Raw genomic sequence first — 24482 nt, 5'->3', positions numbered from 1 at the left:
CGATAGGTACCTGACTATAAACGTCAGAAGCTGCTGTGAAAGGGTGGTTGCTGGATAATATAGAGAGAGATTGAAGCCAAATAAGAGGGGATGTTTTGCACTTTTTGAGTGGAATTCTAATAAGTTTTAAAAAGAATTTAATTCCAGTTCATTTATTGCCGATTTTAGCTTGTTTAATATTTCTAGAAACGAATGAGAATGTTTGGGACAATTGATATTAAATAATTGCAGATTATTTCTTCCTGCTCTTATTAGTTGGTTAGAGAATTCGTTAAATTCATAAAATACATTATCTTTAAAGAAATACAACATTCCATTATTGTATCTGAAAGAAGAATCCACGTTTGGTTGTAAACCGGGGAAATTTCTGATTATTAGGCCATGCTGTTTGGGTCTTAAAGTCGATTCACCTATTTCTGTAAAATATACGTCGTTATAAAATATAAACGTGCGACCAGAATAAGTGTTTACAACAGTATGAATTGTAGCTCTTGAATTGACGCCAAATTCTGCACTGGCTTTAGGATAACCGTCTAATAAAATTAAACTGGGGTAATCGAACATGTATATCATATTTGTTTTCTGCTTTTTAATTATTAATACAATTTGTCCTGAGGCTCTTTGATAAACTGCAACCACTCTTTCAAAATCAGATGGTAAAAATGTTAACCAATCAGTGAGTCGTTGCGGTCCAATTGCAACTGTAGAATTATCAAGACCTAAAATCCAAACCCATTTGCCATAAAACGCGTACAAGAATTCATTTACAATTACAAATTGATTAATATTCGTTAATTCACATAATTTAGGTGATTCCTCTGCTGCCTGTTCATCTTCTTCTTCTTCTTCTTCGACATGTTTGTCTTCGATAGTTTGTTTCTTTTTCCCATATAAAGATTGTATGGCGAGAATGTCATCATTGTGTAATTCTATTTTGTTTGTGTTAAAAGCAAACATGAGGGAATCTTGATTATTATTATGAGATATTCCAAGAGCGTGTCCAATTTCATGCATCAAAACCGAGAAAAGATTTGTTTGGTCACCAAGTGTATTATCGTCTACTTGTAAATACCAAGATTCGTCTTGATCAAGATGTATTTCAATAGGTGAATTCGCACTGTTTGGGTAAGTTGCATGGCCTAACACACCACCTTTACCACAGAGGTGCAATGTCCGCCTATTTTATGATTTCTATGTGGAGTCCCACGCTTGTTAGATATAATAATATCAGGATTTTGTGAGTCCACTTCGAAATTTAAATCCGTGTGCTGACCCCATGTTTCAAAAGCGGCCTCGGCTATTCCTTGAATTTCACGATTAATTATTGCATAATACCCTTTTATTGTCTTACTGTTCCATTTATATCTTAGCATGTTAAATTGCATTTCGAACCCCACACCTGGGACGATTAATTAATTCTAAAGTTGGTGCATCCAAAATTCCATTTGACTCTAAATGATAGTATTCTTGAAAAATTCTTAAAGCACTTTGAAACGTAAGCGAATCTATTTGCGTGAGTTCGTTCATGGTATTAGGTAAATATCCATAATTATGCAGATACGTGATTCCTGATAAAGTCTGATTAGGTTCACATAACCCAAAATTTAAAAATAACAATAATGGAATAAACCTGTTCATTTATTATTTATCTTTTTTTATCTTATAAATGACACACAAATACCTAGGCGCTAAATCATTAGAAGAAATGTTAAATTCGTCGCTCGAGTATATCAAGATGCAAGATATAGAAATAGGTAAACCGTATGAAATCACCAATGGTGAAATTGTAAATACAATGCATGGTCTAAAAGCACGCGTTACATTAGATAACAAAAACAAGTTGTTTTTACCAGATCGATATAGCAAAACCTTAACTAATGAATTGATGCAAGAACTTGTTGACGATAAATATAAAATTATATATAAAGGTAAAAAAGAACTCTTTGATAAGCAAACAAAGCATGACATTGAATTTGTTAAACCATGAACTAACAGAAAATATCTTAAAACAACATCGTATCCCTTATAAGGTTACTGGTGGATATGAATGGATTGATAAAAAGAATAAAATTCACGTGTGGAGTGCAATTGTAATAACTCCGTCACACCCTGTCTCAGAAATTGAAAAACACTATATAAAATATGATGGAATGCTCTTGTTGCAAGTGATTAACTACTTTAACTACTTTTTTTATCGGATATGTGTAACAAATGGCTGTATGTGTAAGTTTCATAATAAGATCAAAGCGGAATCAGATAATATACAATAATAAACAACGCCATTTATATTTCGGTTTCCTCCAAAAATAAAAATTCTCTAGAAAATAACAAAAATATAGCAGAATTTTTACCTTGTTTTTTAAACACTTTTTGCCCTGATTTTGGGTTTTTACCTTACGTTTATTGGCGATTTTTGTCCTGCTCTAGAAAGTGACAAAATTATAGCAGAATTTTTACCTTGTTTTTTTAACACTTTTTGCCCTGATTTTGCATATTTCTCTTTATATTTTTGGTGATTTTTATCCTATATAAGGCATATTTTGAAAAGTGTCCTCAAGTACCCCCTATAGTAGTAATATATCAACGGAAAAAGGACAGACCGAAGTAGTAATTGACAGGCGGAAAAGTCGAAACTTCCATTTGATTAGCCATAACTTTAAGTTGAAGTTGATTCCCCATAAGGAATACATGGGTTTCTGAAAATTCTTATTCATCATATTTTTCAAACATCGTATCTAGCTTAAGAATCAACTTTATGAAACACTTTCACTTGCAACATGTGGAGAATTTCATAATCTATTGAACACCAGCATTTTTACTTAGTAGCATTGCCCATTCGGATGATATTAGAATAAATGCACACCTGGTGCGAAATTGTCCCTCATCCTCTTAAATGTTTTTTGATTGATTCATTTGTCTTATTTTACTTCTGGCACTTTTAGCTTATCGCCAAGATGAGGATGGATGACGATATGGAAAACTGATGAAGGGACACTCACAAAGAACAGCCATGCCCATACCTGGATTCGAACCCGGGCCCACTGGGGTCGTAGCCCGTTGTGTTTACCACTCCGGTCGGCTGGAATTAAATGGAAGTAACCGGTATTCCTTCTTGAAATGTCATTAGGCTAGGAAAACATGTTATTATAATATTTACTGTGTTTATTGCGAAACAATTCCTACATTCTTGGGAGTTTTTAACTGTTAATTCGTTGTTGTGTTGTGAATTTTGTGGCTTGACGACTCAGTGCATACAAGCGTCTAGGCTGCTTAAATGTAATAAAGCAATTAGTTGCACCTAAAAATTAGGTCGTATGCATAAGATACTGAATTACGCAATCATAAATGGGAGTATACAATTAATTTTCCGTAGCAAAAGGCTTAATTGAATGACATACCATACGCTGCCTTTTGTCACACATGTATGGCTTCTTTGTATGTTCTAGTGTTGGTGACTACCTTGAAATATCATATTGTTAGATTTGCAAGCTTTCTGAAAACATGCTTAACGGTCGCTTGACTATCCTATCATTAAGACAATCAAGCTTGTATTTATCATCAAACTGTGTTAATATTCACGGTAAATATTAAGATCGGACAGGAGAACAGTATTAGAAAATAAGCGTGATTTACTGTTCATGTACATAAATCATTACATGAAGTAGAAAACAATAAAATTATACCTTTCACCATTCCCAAAGATTCCTTTGACTGTCTTTAAAAAACGAATATTAATGAATTTATCTATAACCAACACATTTGGAGAACTAAACATCTCAGAACACGGGAAAAAATAAACGTTGCCTATTGCAACTTGAGGGTCTTTTTTAAGTATGTTTGCAAATTACGAGAACTAGTACAGTATACATTGCCTTGTGGTTAAAGAAAAATCCTTATTATACATTCATTTCTTATTAGGATCAGTGTGTTATTTCAAGTGAATTCAAGGAATATAACTTTAAGACCTCCACGTCAAGTATTTAATTTATATTTGGTATATTTGAGAAAGTTTGATATTTTCCCAACCTAACATGGAAGTAAACAGGTAGATATTAGGAAACAATATTTTACTTAACTTTATTTACTTAAATAACTGAAAGAGCAGAAAACATTTGCATACATAGTATTCGAAGAAAAATTATTATTCCACTTCACGAAAAAATTCTCGTTGCGTTTACAACAATGTAATTGTTGTAGAAACATATTTTGTGTGTTATATTTTTTGGAATATGTTTTTATGTTATTAGATGGGTTGTCAAGCACTTCATGGATGAACTGCTTCAACCAGATACGCGTTGCCAGAGGGAGAATTAGATAAATATCGATCTCAGAACGACCCCACTAAGGTTTCGTTCCATTTGGAAATTACAGTCACGGACACTTATGGGTTATAACAACCCACAGAAAGTAAACCGGTTTGCTACAACCCAGAAATGTCCATCACTGTACAAGTACACAACATGCAGTTCATCCACCTTGTTTTTCAATAGACAATTCTATATTACTTCCGTGTGACATTTGCGAAGATTTTGATTCCAATGGTATATTTCAAAGCCTGTTTTCACGATGCGGATTATCAATTTTACAAATAAAGAATTTGTTTGCTTACAAAACATATTCATAACAATGTCTTATTATGACCTATGATTTGTAGCGTTTAAAAAGATACAAGTTCTAGATTGATTGTTTTATTTATTTAGCATACATCACAGAAATACGTATAGCTTATGTCAACCGAAGTTCGTTAAAGTTGGGTCCTCTGTTCCTTTAGATATCTGACTCCATTATTATTCCATCGTATTATCGCTTATCCAGTTCAAATAACTATCTACCCTTGTGTATATTCCTGAAAAAAGCAATAATTGTTTATTTAAATTTATCATTAAAACTACAGGGACAAATTATATGCATTATAATGAGTCATGCGTTAGAAATGAATTTTGATTAATTCAACACAATCCATCATAACTTTGTAGCGGCAAAGTGCATAAATAAAATCGCTGTTAAATTAAATATGCACTCGCATAAATTTTGCAAATAAGCAAAGCAAAGTTAAGGCGATAGAAAACCAAGACTATTACAAGAGAAGGGGCTGAAGTGACTGTCGTGGGTGTGACGTCACACAGAACAGAAGCACGCGGTCCTTCAGTCACCATAAGACAAGAATTGCGTTTGCTATTTGTAAAGACAGATTTGTTCTTGGTGTTATAACTTCTAAAAGGATATTTTATTTTTCTAATATTTCTGGCAGTTATAGTGTGGAGTGTTTGAAATGTATTTCGAGTGTGTGGTTGAGACTAAATACGGTTAGAACTAAATAATGGTAAGCAGTGTGCGAATTAAGCTTTTTGCTTTGTGGGGGATGACCACTTAGTGTTGCCTTTGTGATTTCTGAGTAGGGGGAGGCAGTTGTTTTTCTTTCTTTATTTTTTTTAGATACGCAAATTTGTATATATTACCAGATAGTAAACTCTATTATTGCCTTCAATGATAACATTTACACGCAATTTATAAACAGTATTTTTACATTCTAAGATAACCCAAATACACACACAAAAAGAGCTATTGAAGTGGTGACACCGAGAATACTTGATCAGATATCTATTGCGCGTTCGACTCAATGACGGCGTGTGGCAAGAAATGTGATCTGCTTACCTTCAGTGAATAAAGCTGACGAAATCAGCTCTTCTTGCCATGGCGGTAGGCTTTCGTAGTTTATTTGACAATGAACAGAACAACGACGTTAGTCTGGGAGATTTTTGTAAAACCTCTGCCCTAGACGACAATAAACAAATACATAATGAGCTATTTAAAAATAGAACGTTAAGTTTGATGCAATTGTTTTTAAGGTTAATTAACTGTTTTCCCGAATGATTTTTCAGTGATGTTTGACACGCACCTTCTGCCTTTAGGGCTTTTTTATGTTAGTCAGTTACAACCCTTTATCGGACTTCTCAAAGGCTTCTAAGGGCTAGTAGGACCAAGCACTAGCGAGGTCTGTGGTGCAGGATTTATTTTTAATTATCACCTATGTAGGTTTGAAATGAAAGATCTTTAAGACCTTTTATTCGAAGATTTATTTAAACTTCCGATGTTATACAAACACTTTTCCAAACAGACAATTCACCCGGTATAACTTGTAGGCCTAAACCTATTAGTTATACCGAAGTTTATAACCCTGGTCTTTTTGATGATGCAGGAAAACGCCTTATTCAGAGTTGGGTTTGTGGAATATCTGCCAAATGGAGTACAAGTACACCAGCCAATCCGAAGATTGAAGCAAGATATTACCCAACGTCCCCTGAACCATCAGCTTTTCGGCAACCAGGAGAATGTCCCGTAGACTTACAAAAGTCTAGCTCTTTTATATCATACTTTTGTTTACAATTTACCAAGGTTACTACATAGTTGTTTAATATTTCTATAGTTTCAACATTTTTTTCCTGATTTAAGTTAAACAATTCATTACCCATTGTAACATTAACAATAACACATTTTTAAAGAAAAGATTCCAACATAGATTAATATAATACAGATTGGATAGTTTTTTGCTTGAAAAAGCATGTGTTGACAGGGGCGACACATGTTTCTTCCATAATCATCTCTGGCACAGATTACAAAATGTTTCTTCTGCCGGTGAAAAAAATCTTGTGGGGTGAGGGTGAATCCCCGGTACCCCCCGTTAATTCCCACACTGATGGTAAGAAAGGGACACCATTTTACACAGAAAACCGAAGGTAACAAAACCTGAAGACCATTAATTGCGAAGAACATGATGAAATAGTATGCAATTTTTTATTTCACAACTTAAAAAGGAAGAGGGATGAGGCATGTGGAAATTATGATCTAATTCGTCTTGCCCAGGGGTAAATGCACAATTTCGGCTTAACCACATTGAACATGCTACGCGTCTAGCCTTTAAACAAACCCTCTCAATCTGGTTTAAACTTTAATTTTACGAAACAATCACAAAAGTGTCACGTGACAAAAATATGGACCTGAAAATTAACATTATAAATATTCCTAGCAAGAGCTGTGTAAAAAAAGTGGTTTATCATATTGGACAGACAGTATAAATACATAGTGTATTAAAATTGATTCGGAAAACATTTTTTCCTCGGAACAATTTACATATGTTTAAGACTTAATTCCATCTTGATGTGATTATCGGCTCTCAATTTGTTAAAGGAAGGCAAGAATATTTAAATTACGGAATGAATACTTGATTCCGATAATGCTTTCTAGTTTAACAGACGAAATCACATGCTTCCAATCATAGAAAAAAACAGCATTTTCACCATGATCGGTAGTGTATAGTTGTATTATCTCTAAATCATAGATATGGAACACGTCATCCAAAAACTAAGGTTTCAATCGCCCAATCAATAGTTAATATTCTCATATCAGTCCCGAAGCATGGTATCATAGGCATGCGCACGGAGTTTTAGGAGTGCACCTGTGTCATTATCTATGGCAAGGTTTAGTCGCAACAGTGACTGCCACGTCCCAGTCTCGAGACTTGTGCACTTGCCAGCTTAAAACAGGGGTAGATACATCAGATACCACGGGCTATTAAACCTGAGCAACAAAAGTTAGATGTTGATAAAAGAAACACAATGTTTACCCATTATGGAAGGAAATAAACCAACATCTATTCTGAAAGACAGGTTATAAATACATTCCATACTCGTGAGTAATTTTTTACAGTCTCCATATAAAGTTATTTTTTTTGGAATTCTTCCTTTTTCCTCTTATGTACGATCCTCTTTTTCCATTTATAGGCTTATTCCTCTAGCTATAGGCTTCTTCTTCAACAGCAAACTACTTCTTCTACATATATGGACTAATTCTTCTAGCTATAGGCTTCTTCTTCTAAAGCAAACTTCTTCTTCGACATATATGTACTTATTCTTCTAGCTACAGGCTTCTTCTTCGACATCAAACTACTACTTCTACATATGTACACTTCTTCTTTTAGCTATATGTACTTATTCTTCTAGCTATAGGCTTCTTCTTCTACAGCAAACTTCTTCTTCTAGCTATAGGCTTCTTCTTCTACAGCAAACTTCTTCTATTTACCGACGTTTTCTACTTTCATCTTCCTATGTACAATTGCTTAGTCACTACATGTGCTGATGACTACTTATTTACATTCCACTTAGATGCTCTTTTTTGTTGCTTACTATCGCTCCGCGGGTCTTTGGGATTACTTCCACCAACATCTTTATACAAATCTTTCGATGGACCTGACGAATCTATTCGTTTGAGCGTAAATTTATTTTCTTATTTCTTCAAATCATGAAAGAGACCTAGTGGGTCTTTATCCAAGACTGGTGGCTGGATTATTTCTCCACCTTTTCACCTCCTTCTTTCCAGTATGGCTTCACGGGTCTTTTTTAAGGCTCTTTTGCCTCTTTTCTTAGGCATTTGCCCCCAAATATCTATTGTCCCTCCTTCGGGTCGCTGCTTGACACGTTGCGCCACCGCCTAAACCAATCCAAAAAGGGGGTAATCAAAGGACGCCACCGATCCTGAGCTCAACCTTGATTTGGTGCTGCAATGTATGCGCAACTCGAGAGTGCTTGGGGCTGCCAAGAACTTGGCGCCACCACGGGACAAACAAACAAAGGTATAACAGAAAAACTCGTTCCTGTAAACGTTAGAGACACGAAATCGTAATCGTTATTTTTTTTTTTTAACTTTCCTCATACGGCCATATATGACATGTATAGCGATCTTTTATCTCTGCTGCCTTTATCCAATTTATTGTTGTTATAAGTTCACAAATTAAATAGTCACAATTTATTTCACTATTTACAATCGCATCCGTATGATTAATTTTCGCATTGTTGCTTTAATCAATGCCCTTCTGACTTTTACCGCGCGCTGACATCTATCGTCCGCTATATACAACTGATCATGGCATTTGGGTGGGTAACATGACCCATGAAATAGAAACATGCTTTCCTAAATAAAGACTATTCTATTGTTTTATTTCTTTACTCTTGATACAGACACAGTTAAACATTTTCTATCATACTATTTTCGAGAGTGGTAAGAGTTTTCTCACAATTGAAGTTTATCACTTCACGTACATGTAGTATACCTTCCAAATTTACGGAATTATTGATTAGCATATATTCAACAAAAGCTTATTTTATTTAATTTTTCTCCATTAAAATAGTTGTCAAAAATTCAAGCACTAATTTAAGTTATGCAGGGACGCATATCTCTTACCTGGACAGCCCACACGAGCACATCCCTTCCCAGTGGATACAATACCAACAAGGTAGTGAATGCCTTTTTCTTCCAGGATCAAAGGACCGCCGCTGTCACCCTTCATGAAATGTTGAACATGTTTGCAAATGGAATGTCAAACTAGGATAAGTTCATCAGTGATTGAAATACATTCGTGTAGTTCCTAAGAAATCAAAAACTTATTCACCGCATACGGTAATAATATATTAAAGAAGACAGCAGTTTATGTAAGTGACGTCTCAACTTAATGTAAATATAGCTAAAAATATGAACATTGTTCAAAATATTTTAAACTTTTTAAAAATGATGGCAAGAACAAAAAGCAATAAGTTATGTTCTTAACAGAGTGGTGTACAGATGGCATATCATGTGTGATAGAAACTAATATGGAAAAGTTCAGAACTAGGAATTAAACAAGAATACAACGTTCGCATGGTGATTGATTAAGTGCTCGTAGAACACCAATATCAAGAAATGTAGTGATGTGCAAGTAGAGTACATTTGTTGTTATTCTTGCAACCCGGCAAGGGGTGCCCTGGGATCGATTTGAACTAGCTGAAACGAATTCTTGAGGGAGAAAATGAGCCATAATTCAAGTATTTTTTGTGGTCTAGCATTACATAATTTTAGTTTTTGGTGCATAATGACTGCAATATGCATTTCCAATTAGTTGCAAATTTAAATATCGTAATATCCCAACCATATCTACATACAAGTCAAAGCGAACAAGAATAATATAAATTTCAAAAGAAAGTTTTAATATCATTTAAATAGATGTTTCACAAATTTTTCATTTTTCGGCCTCTTCGCACTTCCTTCAGGTAGGTATCCGAGTTTACACCACTACATTTCTGATATAATGTAACCTTTAGAACAGAATGACACTGAGCTTGGAGACTAAATTGTGTATCCCCAAATGAAAAACATTCCTACGCCACTGACCCCTGGCAACACCTCAGTTGTGAACCTATGTGTCGGATACTGGTAATATAGGGGAAACACCAACTACTATATTTTACCATAATCCCGAATGCGGTAATATAATAAAATTGATGATACTTACACTTTTAACAAAAATACTTCTTACTGCCATCTTATGGGGAAAATGGTGGTTATTATACTGTGTTTTCTATTTGTAATTTAATTACAATTTCAACTAACGATGCTTCTCCAAAAGGACGTCAACTCTGTAGCAATTTATTTACATAAATTTATGGACTATGGCGCCTGAAAATTTTCAAGGGCAGACTGAATTTATAAATTCAATATTTTAATATTTTGAGTTTGATTAAAAATTCTTTAGTTTTCTGTATCGTGTGCATCATTAAATCAGAATAATTTTCATGTCATTATACATTTTTGCACTGTTGATAGCTGAATTTTAAAATCTGCATAAATATGATAGAGACGGCCACATATATTAGAATGCATTGCTTAGTTATTCATGTTATTCAAGGTTTCCCAACCCGTTGTTGAAAAAGGAAAGCTAGCTGGCTAGCTGGCGGACGAATTATTTTTAGTTTTGTCTACCACTGCTTCACTTTATTTTAAAGTAACGAGTGCAGTATATGTTTGTGCTCTTCCTGTATTTTGGTGAAAATACACACACACACACAATGCAATTTTGTAAGGATGACTGGAAGCTGAACGATGGCTATTTCTGTTAGTGTCTCTTAGAAACATAATTATACTTTTAATAAATCTTGTATTTATTAAATAATGAATTAGAATTATATGTTTTGATTAATTGGACTCATGGTTTTCTTAGTATGATATTTGCAGTATGTTATATGTATTTTGTGTGTGTGTGTGTATGTGTGTACACACACACACACATAACATGCCCATGTCCGCCATTATTTTCTGTTCTTACCCGACCCACGTAAAGTCATTACAGAAGAGCTGAAGTGCAAGAACCCGTCAATTCGAACGCTTGAAAACTTATCCAAGGTCAAATATTCCTCTCAAAATTTCACTTCATAAAATTCCGAGTTAGGTTATAACCATCGTTGCGTCCTCTTAATCTATCATAAACAAACAAACTCACTTGGCAGGCATCCGTGCCTGGTGCTTCTGCGCACAATCTATTATTTAGTCCCACACAGTACTGGCGCTCGCAATACGACTGATTTGTAATCCTTACTGACGTTTCCCGTAACTCAGCTGATGTCTTTCCCTGTTGAATGAATAAAGCCAACTTAAAATTCAGTTACCTAGTTACATAACCCTAACTTACCCGTGCCGTAAAATTAGCATCATTACCAACCAATTGTACACTGTCACTGGCACGAGGGTATTGAATGACACGCATTCAAATATGAACTGATATGACTCGCCAAGTGCATTTTGCCTCCAAATTACATTACATTTAAGTTTTCTATGAACAACAGGAAAATTGGTAACACCGTAGGGAACAATGCAATTTATTTTTAATTTTTTATAGAAAATTTCACAGTTCAAAAGTCGAAAAAATAAAGGTGGTGGGTGTGACCCCCCTCCGGGTAAGCAAGGGTAAAAGTAAGTATGTAGTTTTTTTCACCTATTGTATATAATTATCCAACATCTTCAATGACATATTTTACTTGTCTGAAATTTTCTTCATGTGAAACATTTTTGATTTTCCCTTGTGACATGCTTTAATGTGAGGCTAAAATTTAAAATTTCAATTTATGCATATAAAAATAAAAATGATAAAAATTTAATATTATATTACAAACAAGTTGAAGTTTTATTTCCCTCGTAACTTCGGTATACACCATGGGTACTAGTCTGTAAATTAACACTTCACCCAGTTTATTGGTTAGATATTTCTAACGGAGTGAGTGAGGAATTTCTGTACCAAATGGGGACAATTTGCGTGCACTTCCGAAGAACTGAGACTTGTACAAGATTCCTGCGAACGCTTTGCATCTCAAGGTATCCAAAATTGCTTTCCTCCTTATTTTTCAAAGATGCAATAACGATGCTCGTCATGAGGTTCACACGTGCATTCGAGATCCTTCTTTCAAAAATGGTGCGAGTTGCCCAAGTCTCATCCATACCACAATTAGCATTTGAATCTGAATTCACTACAACAATTTCATCTTGTAACATACAGGGTTTTTCCCTGAACTTGATTCAAACTTGGAGAGTGGATGGAGACTTACCCAAGTACCAATATGAGATAAGGAACCCCTGTCCCGAAACGCATCATTAAAAAAAGATTAGTCAAAACTAGTTGGGGTTGTCTGTGACAGTGGAATGAGACACGATTTTCTTTGCAAAGTTTGAATAATAATTTTAAAGAAGACACGATTCAATCACAAAGACTGTTAATGATTAATGTAAAGATTCGGTATTCAGCCATTGCTTCTTAATCTAGTACCATACATACCAAATTTGTTCCTGTGGTTGCCCCGAGTGCAGATTGTCTTTAAGGAGACTTGGAATTCTGAATTCAATTTCCATGACCACCTCTTCATTTAATTCAAGTTATATGTTACCCTGTCCGTTTAGTATAGCTGACAGAATGCTCTTAGACTAAATTTCACAATTTACAGTCTTTCCTTTACAAACTTTACTTCGTAACATCATGAAGCTTCAATGTAATTAATTATGCACTTACCCCTTCACTCGTCACTCCCCATCCGGCCACAGACACTTCGTCATCCACGTAGTTCGATTTAACCAGAGGAAAGCAGACTTGGCAGATTCTATCATTGTAGTTTATTTTCTCACTAAGTTTCAACAGTGCAATGTCATTATCAGCGAAAATGCTATCGTATCTTGAAAGAGAGATGCAATAGTGATTGTAAATCGAAATCTCACAGAGCACATATTATTTTATTGGATAAATGAGAGTGCACTAAATGATTGAATATCGTCAAAATTATTTCAAGCCGCTTCATAAAAACTGAATTTACAAACTCCCTACTTGCATAAAACCAAATCATATATCATTATGTTGACAATATCTCCTTCTTGTTGCAGAACCATTGATATGTGCTACAATAATGCGTGATAGAAAATGCCCCTTTTTGAGGAACCATAAACACAAACACAAACACATATTCACACACACACACATGATGCGTGTTAGTCAAACAAGGCATGTGGTAATGAGAGATGGTAAGGATTGAACTCCTTACAAAAAAAAGCATGATTGTGGGTGGACGAGAATCGGGTGCGTCAATAAAACAGACAGAGACACTGGTCTGGTTTAGTGAAGGTGTAGATGGAAAGGAAATGCGACAGAAACTTTTAAGAGATGACAGAAAGAGGTGAGCGTCGAGTGCAATGACTCACAAATGATAAACAAACCACCAGCGTCCGAAAATTACGGGAGCCGTACAACCGTGGATACACAACAACCATATCCTACAGAATGGGATGCTTGAAGTTTCATAATAGACTCGTCACACACTCATCATAACAAAGCGTCACCGGCGACTTCATTTCCCTTGTTTCCATGAGTATGCTGATACGACCAGAGGATTACAAGAGGAGTTGTTAGTGGAGTTGGTTGGTTGGTTGATTTGGTGTTTTAATTCCACTTTATGCACAGTAAGGCTAATCTGGACTGGACCTACAGTTTAAAGTGGGATCCGAACCACTTGTGCCTCCACTGGGTGTCGAACCCGAGACCCCTTGATTACAAGGCGACGACGCTACCACTGCGCCATCGGGGAGGCCCTTTGTTAGTGGAGTTAACCCCTGCTACAACACGGCAACATGCTTCATGTGTGGTGTACTTCTGTGGGCATGGACTGGAAGCGTTAGTGTGCCTGAAACACCGTGTGACATCCGTCGTGAGGAACCACATATATTCCCCATGACGCAACACTTCTATCCACATGGGGGAAGCATTTTTCAGGATGAGAACACACAATTCCACTGAGGGATTATGTTTGATTGTGTGAAGGAGCATTCTAACGAGATATACCATATGATTTGGCTTCCTAACTCCCCTGATCTAAATCTCTGAGAGCATCCATAGAGTATTGTGGAACTCGCCCTTGGAACCATGAATGTTGCAGTAACCTCTATCAGATCGTTATGGCCTGACATGAGCGATATATGATGTAAGATAACCAGGGATATATTATGTATAAGCACCTCGATAGCGCAGTGGTAGCCTCGTTGCCTTGTATTCAAGGGGTCCCGAGTTCGATACCCGTTGGAGGCACATAGTGGTTCGAATCCCACTTTAAGCTGTCCCAATTAGCCTTACTGTGTATAAAGTGGGCTTAAAACACCAATTTAATCAATATAAGCACCTTCTGCAATCAATACCATGACATATCTGGACCATTCTCCACGCCAAAGATCTACCAACGAAGCATCAGATCGGTGGTTGCTGTTCAGTGAGCACTCAGTGTGTGTGTGTGTGTTTGTGTGTGTGTGGAAATGTGTGTGTGTGTGTGTGTGTGTTTTTTCCTTTTGTAAACTTCCTATTCACATTCCATGTCTTGCTGTAAAGCAACGTAAAGTGTTTCAGTAAGAAAACCTATGTGAATTTGGAATATTGAAATGTCGTTTGAACACACGAAATTGATTAGGTCCTCTGATTCCTGTTTACATGTCTTGTTAAATTAGTGAATTATAAACCTTTAGAAAAACATATTTGTCCCTCTTTAAGGGAATTATAGTACAGTTAATAATAAGTTATATACTCTCCTTGTCATGAAATCTAAAACTTAATTTTATAAAGCTTATAGTAGGTGAGATAAGTCGGTTCTGAATCGTCCGAAGTACGTACGTCAAATCGGATGAGTCGTAGCCTTTTACGGTGTGTATTTTTGTGACCTTTTAAGAGTATGTTAACCTCACTAGCAGTGTTGCCAACTCGGGGATTTTTAGCCTTTTACGGTGTTTGTTAACCTCACTAGCAGTGTTGCTAACTCGGTGTAGCCTTTTACGGTGTTTGTTAACCTCACTAGCAGTGTTGCCACCTCTGACGAGTCGTAGTCTTTTAGGAGTTATTTTTGCACGTTAGTGTACGTACGAGCAAATCGGACATGTCGCTCTCGAAGCCCGAAAGTTCATACTATAAAGCGGCAGGTTTCGAGATCAACGGCAAGTTGGCCGGTAAGAGCCACAATGCGCTGTTCCCTCTCCGACTCCTGTACGGTTTCTTCTCCGACTACAAGGAGGTCATGTGGAAGGGCGGGTTCAGGGTCACTTTCAAGAGGGCGCCCAACGACAATAACCTGATCTTGAGGTGGAAGACCACAACGGCCGCGGGTGCGGCGGACGATTCCAGTCTCCCGGCCGAGGGGAAATGCGTGATCAAATCCATGGAGCTTCGGGTGCCCATTGTGGAATACGAGTCCAACCACGCCACCAAGATCAAAGCCGGAATCTTGAAAAACCCGAACGTTCCGCTAGAGTTTCAGATGTACCAGCTCCTGCAGAGGGTGGTGTCGGGTCGGTACTTCGAGTTCGACGTAACCACGCAGTTCAACAGCATCCAGTACGACATGCCCGATTTTGCGGTGGTTGCCTTCCAGATCGCCCGCGACAGCAGCCAGGAAGCAGATTCGAGTCTGTTCGATTACTGCAAAGTCAGGAACATCTACCTGAAGAACGGCCGCAACGAGATTTTTCCCAGGGAAAACTACAACCTCGCACCAGACGATTATCTGAAGCTGTATGAAGCATATGCTGCTTTCAAGAGGGTCATCATGGCACAATCCGCGGACATGTATTATGCTCCAACGGAGTTCAATCATAAACGGCCGATGTACGTGATAAACACTTCGAAGCGGAAGCAGGTGGTGATCAGCGACCGCACGAACATCAAGATTTCCACGAGGATGTCCCCGAGAATACTCTGTGCAGCGTGGTCACGATTGCAGGGAATAGTTTCTTTTACGATGTAAAGAATGAAAGGATCATTGAACAGTTTTGATAGATTTTCTTTCATTTTGTGTGTAAATACAAAAATAAATACAGTTTTTAAATTGTTACAAATTATTTTATTTGCCTCGTTACAAGCCCCAACCGAGTTTTCTCTTGGTGTGCATTGCCATTGTCGTTCCCAGAGCAACCAGTCTTTCTCCCAGGCCGGCATCTCTGCTCGTCACTCTCCGGAAAGCGCGGTGCTCCAACTGCCGGTCGGCATCGTGCCTTGCAGCAAGCTCTACGTTGTCGCTGTACGCGATATCGTGGTCTTTGTAGGCGGCATCCAATGGGTTGACCCCAGGATCGCCTCGATCCAGTCGGTTGGCCAACTTGGTGACGGGACCGCAATATTGGTAGCCGGGAATGTGCATCTCGAAAGGCAACTTGTTGATGATGTCGTTGACGAGACCCTTCCCTTCCGCCTGTAACCAGAATCGAGGGAGCAAGATGTTGATGATCCTGATCAGATAACCGTTCCCTTTGGGTTCGTTGAAGATGAAGCGATTCAGTTTGGAAGCGTACATGTTCGTGATGCCGACTTTCTCGTTGTGGAAGTTACGATTCCCAGCCTTTTCTTCGCCGGCAATGACTAGCAACCGATCCACGAGCTTGCGAACGTCGTCCAACCACACGAGCGAAAATTATTCACATAATAAACGGAAGAACAATAACTGCCAACAACGTTTTTGGGAGAAAAATAATTTATATACACATTTTGTTTTAAAAAAAATGTTCAAATTTCATTGAAAAAGGCAAAAAAAGGCATTATAATTAAAAATAGGCAGTGGGGTCCCAAATAGGCAAAATAGGCAAAATGAAAAGGCTTCCAAAACATTCCAAACAACATAAGAAACGTATATCCGGAAAAAATTTCTCAATATATGCAGTAGATAAAAAGAGGCATTTTGCCAAACTTCCGGGCTCTAGTGATGACAATCTATTCTTAGTTTTCACCACCATCTACCGATTGTAGTTAGGGGTGGGGCGACGCAGTCAATGTTGCCATTCTTCCCCTTAACGCACGCGCGTAAAGGCCACTTATGTGCTTTGTCCATGCGTAGTACACTTTACATCACAGTTGCAATCAAATATTTTAGAAACTCTTTCCAAAGAAAGGTATCATTTCACAATCATGTGATAGATATATAGATAAAAATATTATATTTTTGTCTTCAAGCATTGACTGTTGGGATCAAGTAAATTATAGTCAATGAACACGTAGCAATCTTAAGACAAAGGTACTTTCGAATCAATGGCAAAAATATTGCGTTTCACACTAAGCAGAAAATAGTTTGTAATTGCACAGTACAAGGTGTTTCTCACTTCTTATTTTCAAAACAAGCAGGTTAATTGTATTTCATTTCTACAACGCCCAGTCTGAAGCTTACTTTCGTCATCATGATGTTTAGATTGTCCACACGTATTAACTAGTCTACATCGTCTACGCGTATTACCTACCCTAACTTGCCTGCATGCAGAATGTAGACATTCACAAATTTGCGCGAAGACCAGGAGAACAGTGGTAAGCTGCTGCAAGTAAAAGGGCACACATTTCTACAATTTAAATTGACTAGAATGTGCATAAACACGGACAACAAGGAAGTAAAATTATTTCGTAGTCAATTCACAAGTGGAAAATGTAAGTCTCGCCTGCGTTCTTACCCCAATTCCTAGTATCCTGATTGTCGTCGTCTTCCAGACATGGACACTTGTTTTCATGTCCTGAAAAAGAAAGTTGTTATGACATTTTGTCACCGTCAAGTATTAACATACAATTACTTCCTAAGGAACTACTTTTACCATATCCTTATAAAAGATTTATTGATTGGTTTAGTTTATTCTACTTCACGTTTTGTGCCTCTTGGCTAATTTACGAAGATGGAGATGAGTGATGAAATGATGAAATTGATGAATGGATATTCACAAACAACCAAACCCGAACGGGATTCGAACCCGAGACCCTTGGCGTCGCAGTGCGATGTGCAAACCACTCGGCCACAGGGTCCGGTCTTACAAAATAATTCAACAAATTAATAGAATATTATTTCTATTTGTAAACATGGAATTTTTCAAAGCAGCATATCAGAAAAAATGGTCTTCAAATGAAGATTTCAATTCTTTTTATATGTATTTTAGAATTGCATAACATGTGTTTGCATATTGAACTCATTTGATTTAAATAAATTTTTCCGTTCACAGATACACAGGGTGTCCATAGTATATTATGCCAAGTAAAAAATTCAGGGGACCACAATGCTGGCATAATATACTATGGACACCCTGTGTTGATTTGTTGTTTTAAGTCCACTTTATGCACAGTAAGGCTAATCGGGACTGGACCTACAGTTTAAAGTGGTATCCGAACCACTTGTGCCTCCACCGGGTATCGGACCCAGGACCTCTTGATTACAAGGCGAAGACGCTACCACTGCGCCATCGGGGAGGCCCAGGACACCCTGTGCATCTGTGAACGGAAAAATTTATTTAAATCAAAGGAGTTCAATATATACAATATACAAGTATATATATAGTATATGTATGTATGTGTGTATATATATATATATGTATATACACACACATATATATATTCAAACAAGTGATCCTTTTGACACTTCCTTTTGAATGTAATAATTTCTAACAAATGTGCAACATGTACAGTGTCTCTCAAAAGTTTTAGGACAACGACATTTTAAACTAGACAACCCAATTTACACAAGGCGTTGGTGGGTTGCGTGTACAGTTAGGCTCAATTTCAGGGTTGCCACATGCACAATAGATATTTATAAAATACGCGAAAGAAATAAAAACAAGTATTATCGTATGAAATTATTAAAAAATATCACTATTATATCGCAAGTGACAAAATTCTTTCTCAAAGAAAAAAAATAGGTTTTCTAGTATTTCATTGCTGATGAGTCTACAGAAAGGAAAAGAGGTGATAGAAAACGAAAGGTGGCAAAGAAGAGGAGAAAGAGAAAGCGAAAGGAGAAGAGGAAAAGTAGAGGAGAGAAGAAAGAAAGGATAGACGAGGAGAGGAGATGTTGTGAGGAGAATGGAAGAAGATTCTAGGAGAGATGAGGAAAATGGAGCAAAGAAGAGAAAAGAGAAGGAAAACGAGATGAGAGAAGAGGAGACGAGAAGAGGGGAGTGGAGAGTAGAGTAAAGGAGAGAAAAGAGAAGAAGGAAAAGACGATTGCAGTGGAGTCGGAAATCTAAGACAGGAAAGGAGATACGAGGAGTGGAGATGAGTGGGATAGAGATAAGATGCGAGTAAAGTAGGGAAGGCGATATGAGATAAAAGCTGAGCAGAAGGAGGAAGAAGAAGGAGAAGGAGAAGAGAAGAACAGAAGGGATTGAAGAGAAGAGGTAGTTGCAGAAAATATAGTCTCAGCGTCAAGAATTGATGCATTGGTCAAATTATCGACATGAAACATTCAATAACATTTTGAAATGTATTGGAGAATGTATTAGATCGGTGCGAAATGCCTTTTGGCTTAGTTCAGAGCAAGATAAAATCTTCCATGTAAGATCTTTGATTTTACCTGCGATTATACCACTAAAAACATGAATGTAATTTTAATATTTATAAGAATTATCCAATTTTTGTCCACTTCTCGGTTCGTTGAAATGGAGATTTTGTAATTTAATATTTCCCCTCCCCCCATCGTTAATTCCAAACTGAATCATTCCGTGTCACATGGCGTGGACAATGAACACAGTGGGATAGGTCTAAAACTTACGAAAATTTTCTGCCACCGGAAGGGTTTGAACCTACGACCATGAGATTGACAGTCCTGAACTTTAAACACTACCCTACAAGCTTTCGCTCCTGAAATTAAGTAGAAGGAGCTGACCAATGTGAAATGTAGATGCAACTCTCCTCCTACATGTAATGTGCAAACAATACTTGTTTGTAACAAAGAAATCGAAGGTAGTACGACTCGGCGAAAACATTTAATGGAGAATTGCACATGATGAAAACTTTTCATTATATATTTGCGGAGGTTTCCTTGCATTGAACTCGAGTGGGAAAAGGGGTAAAATTAGTATGTCCTGAATTGTCACAAATATAAATAGTTATTTCATTAATATTTGTCAATGTCTTTGAAGCAGTACACAATTATCGTTAGAGTATCATAATTCACGATCGTATACATGAAAATATCCCTTTGAACGTGTGTCAATTCATTTATTTGTTTATCTTTGTTTATAAATTCCATATGCAGAATAATGTAGCCACTATACACTGCTATTAGAAATAATGTTACCATACTCTTGTTTAATAGAATTGAATTTTAAAAAAAAGTACACCTTGTATGGAGGATCGAACCTGGGACCGCAATCAATGCTTTCAAGAACTCTAACCAATACACTACGCCCTTTTTTTCCCTTGGAGCAACAGTTCTTAATTATTCTGTCGCGTCAATATTGTAAACGTTATCCTGCAAAAATAAGTTCAATACTTTGATATAGCTCTCCACTTCTAGAATTACTCTATACACATGCATTTGAAATTTAACTCTGAATTTATTTCTTCGTTGTTAGTATATCTAACCTTGTGAATATATTTTATTTGTAATTTTATAACATCTATGAAATAGTTCCTTGCATCGACGCACACTGTTTTCCGATAAGAAGCGGCCTTGAATAGCGTGAGTGAGTCACTTTGAACGCGAACAAGCTGCGCTACCAAGCTTGTCTGCTTTTGAAAACCAAGTCACTTTTTTTCACCGTTTCCGAACGCGATTGCTATTGTAGAAGTATATATTCTCTCAAAAGAGCAAGAAAGGAAATTAGACCAATGTTCTCCCGTCGTTTAAAACCAAATATTATCTATTAAACGAAAAGTTCACGATTGTCAATAAACCTATCTGAGCATAAGGTGGATGTAAATAATAAATTTAATAGAAAGATTCTCCAAATTTCTCTCCCACTGTCTACGTCAAGCCAGTACCCAGGGGGGGGGGTCATCAGGGCCATGCCCCCTCGAACCCTGAAATATTTAAATGTGAACCTATCAATAACTACGTAAATAACATCGTCGATTTTAGAAATGTGTAAACATTTCAATTTTGTTTTTACATTAATTATTCTGTTTCTTGCGCAAAAGACTTCAGGCTTCAATATTGGATGGTTTTAGTTTCATAATGCAAGGCTAGCAAACGTCCGATTCACCGATTTAGTCAGGACAGTGAGTTACTTTCAATCCCTGTATCGACTTTTTCGAACTGCAATCGTGATTTGAATGTCTCTTAATTTTTTTATTTTTTCCTTAACTCACAATTAGGCTAGACATGTTCTTTATTGTAATAATAATTCCTAGTACGCAACATTTAATTTATAAATATATTTTTTCTAAACATAGAATTATCACGACTTTTCAATGGCGCTCGCATTATTTGAACTATTTTGTAATATCTGTGTGTCTCTCTCATATATATATATATATATATATATATATATATTATATATAATAAAATATATATAAATTTCAGTCTGGCCCCACCCTCAAAGAAATCCTGCGTACGGGCCTGGTCTACGTCAATGTCAGAAATGCAAGCAATATTTTTATTTATTTTTAACCCAATTAAAGGAATGTGAAAGAATTTAAAAGAAATAAGAAAGAGCGGAACGACTGTTGCTCTACTTTAAAAATTGTTATTCTTCGAAGAAGAAAAATAAGAAGGATTTACTCCAGCACCTTAACACAGTGTCCCACGAGTCTCTCTTGACTAATAGTGTCAAATGTGAAGTGATTTTATGAATAAAATTTTCAGCCTGTTTACGTCTAACGTTGCGCAGATTTGGTAGTTCGCAAACGGTGTAATTGTTTCATGTTACCTTACGCAACAGCAAATACATTTCTGAACACGAGACTTGCGTCAGAAAACAAGCATTTAGTCTGTTCCAGTATCGCTGGAAAAGAATATCGTCCTGCAATGTTCAAGCCTCTAAATATTTTCCATTAATAATGTCTAATCACAATAATAAGTTAGAAGAAATAACTCGCATTTTCACAACTACCAATATTCTCGTTTTTCTTCATCACTTAGAAAATTATATCTCGAAGATATCTGCTATACTACAAGAAAGCAATTCAAAATTAAAGTAAAAGTTCAACTACATGTCTACGACATTTACAATATTGGAGGAACAGAATACTTAAAAATTGTTTCACCAATCGAAGTTAAGGGCGTGGTGTAGTGGTTACAGTACTCGGTTGGACTGCTAACGGTCCCAGGTTCGATCCTCCGTACTAGGTGTTCTTTTTTCTAAATCCCCTTCTATTAAATAAGAGCATGGTAACATTATTTGTAATAGCAGTGTATAGTGGCTACATTGTTCTGCATATGGAATTTATAAAAAAAGATAAACAAATAAATGAATTGACACACGTTCAAAGGGATATTTTCATGTATACCAGTGGTTTCCAACTTCAAAAGGTCCGAGAGCCAAAATTATATCCTGCATTTGATTAGCGGGACGCATTTTTTGGGAGGGAGGGGTATTAAAAATTACAAAAATTGTAAGTACTGAACTGAAAATGTAGTACTTTCCCATGGCCTATATTTCTTAAATGAGGCAATAAAAACAATGGATTCACAAATCAAAATTGTATAATCAATTTATTTCACAAAAACCCAATACTTATGGATGAATTGAAAGAAATGAAAAACACACCATACAAATAAGAATCCTTCATAGTAAGTGTTCAATGTGAAAATTGAGCCCGATCTGCTTCTTTTATCAAAATTGGAATGTTCACTTCAATTTCTGTATTTGAAAGTCTCAGAAGGTGAAGCAGTGAAGAATCTGCAAGTGGGCTTCTGTAGCGGTTCTTGATGAACTTCATTGAAGAAAAAAACACTTTCAAACGTGTATGTGCTGCCGAACATCGATGTCATTCTTTGCCCAAAACTACGAAGGTTTGGAAAGCGTTCCTTTGAAAGGTATTTGAAAAACTCTGGCCCCTTTTCTTGCCTAGTTTGAAGGAACACATCGCCTTGCAAATTACACAATTCAAGATGGAGAGAAGCTTCTTGTTCTTCGATGTTAACTCCAAGAGGATTGCTAAATAGCTGGATGCTGCTCATTTCATGTGGCTCATCTCGATATTTCCACAAACTTTAACAATCAGTCACAGTACAATCCGAGTTGGAACACTGGAAATCTCTTGGTACTTCGTGCATAGTAAAACAGATATCTATAGCGCCGCTCTGCAGTTTGTTTCTAAAGAGAAAGAGTGAAGCCAGAGGTGAAGCTTTCGCGGAAGCTGACGAGTTCATTCCGAATAGCGAAGAGGTGAGATGCATGGTGTGAAGAGAAAGTTACGTCACTTTAGATTCTCCTGATGATGATTATTGACTACAATATCAATTCTACCTGTGATATTGTCTTTTTTCACAGAGCTTCCGTTCCTAATGTATTTTGCAAACAGGCTTTCCGGGCCGCAAGAAAAGGCATCGCGGGCCGCCAGTTGGAAACCCCTGATGTATACGATCGTGAATTATGATACTCTAACGATAATTGTGTACTGCTTCAAAGACATTGACAAATATTAATGAAATAACTATTTATATTTGTGGCAATTCAGGACATACTAATTTTACCCCTTTTCCCACTCGAGTTCAATGCAAGGAAACCTCCGCAAATATATAATGAAAAGTTTTCATCATGTGCAATTCTCCATTAAATGTTTTCGCCGAGTCGTACTACCTTCGATTTCTTTGTTACAAACAAGTATTGTTTGCACATTACATGTAGGAGGAGAGTTGCATCTACATTTCACATTGGTCAGCTCCTTCTACTTAATTTCAGGAGCGAAAGCTTGTAGGGTAGTGTTTAAAGTTCAGGACTGTCAATCTCATGGTCGTAGGTTCAAACCCTTCCGGTGGCAGAAAATTTTCGTAAGTTTTAGACCTATCCCACTGTGTTCATTGTCCACGCCATGTGACACGGAATGATTCAGTTTGGAATTAACGATGGGGGGAGGGGAAATATTAAATTACAAAATCTCCATTTCAACGAACCGAGAAGTGGACAAAAATTGGATAATTCTTATAAATATTAAAATTACATTCATGTTTTTAGTGGTATAATCGCAGGTAAAATCAAAGATCTTACATGGAAGATTTTATCTTGCTCTGAACTAAGCCAAAAGGCATTTCGCACCGATCTAATACATTCTCCAATACATTTCAAAATGTTATTGAATGTTTCATGTCGATAATTTGACCAATGCATCAATTCTTGACGCTGAGACTATATTTTCTGCAACTACCTCTTCTCTTCAATCCCTTCTGTTCTTCTCTTCTCCTTCTCCTTCTTCTTCCTCCTTCTGC

This window comes from Lepisma saccharinum, chromosome 14 (assembly GCF_977018435.1).
Source record: "Lepisma saccharinum chromosome 14, izLepSacc3.1, whole genome shotgun sequence".
Classification (NCBI taxonomy): Eukaryota; Metazoa; Arthropoda; class Insecta; order Zygentoma; family Lepismatidae; genus Lepisma; species Lepisma saccharinum.
The sequence above is the reverse complement of the archived record's forward strand: the minus strand, read 5'-3'. Positions refer to the sequence as shown.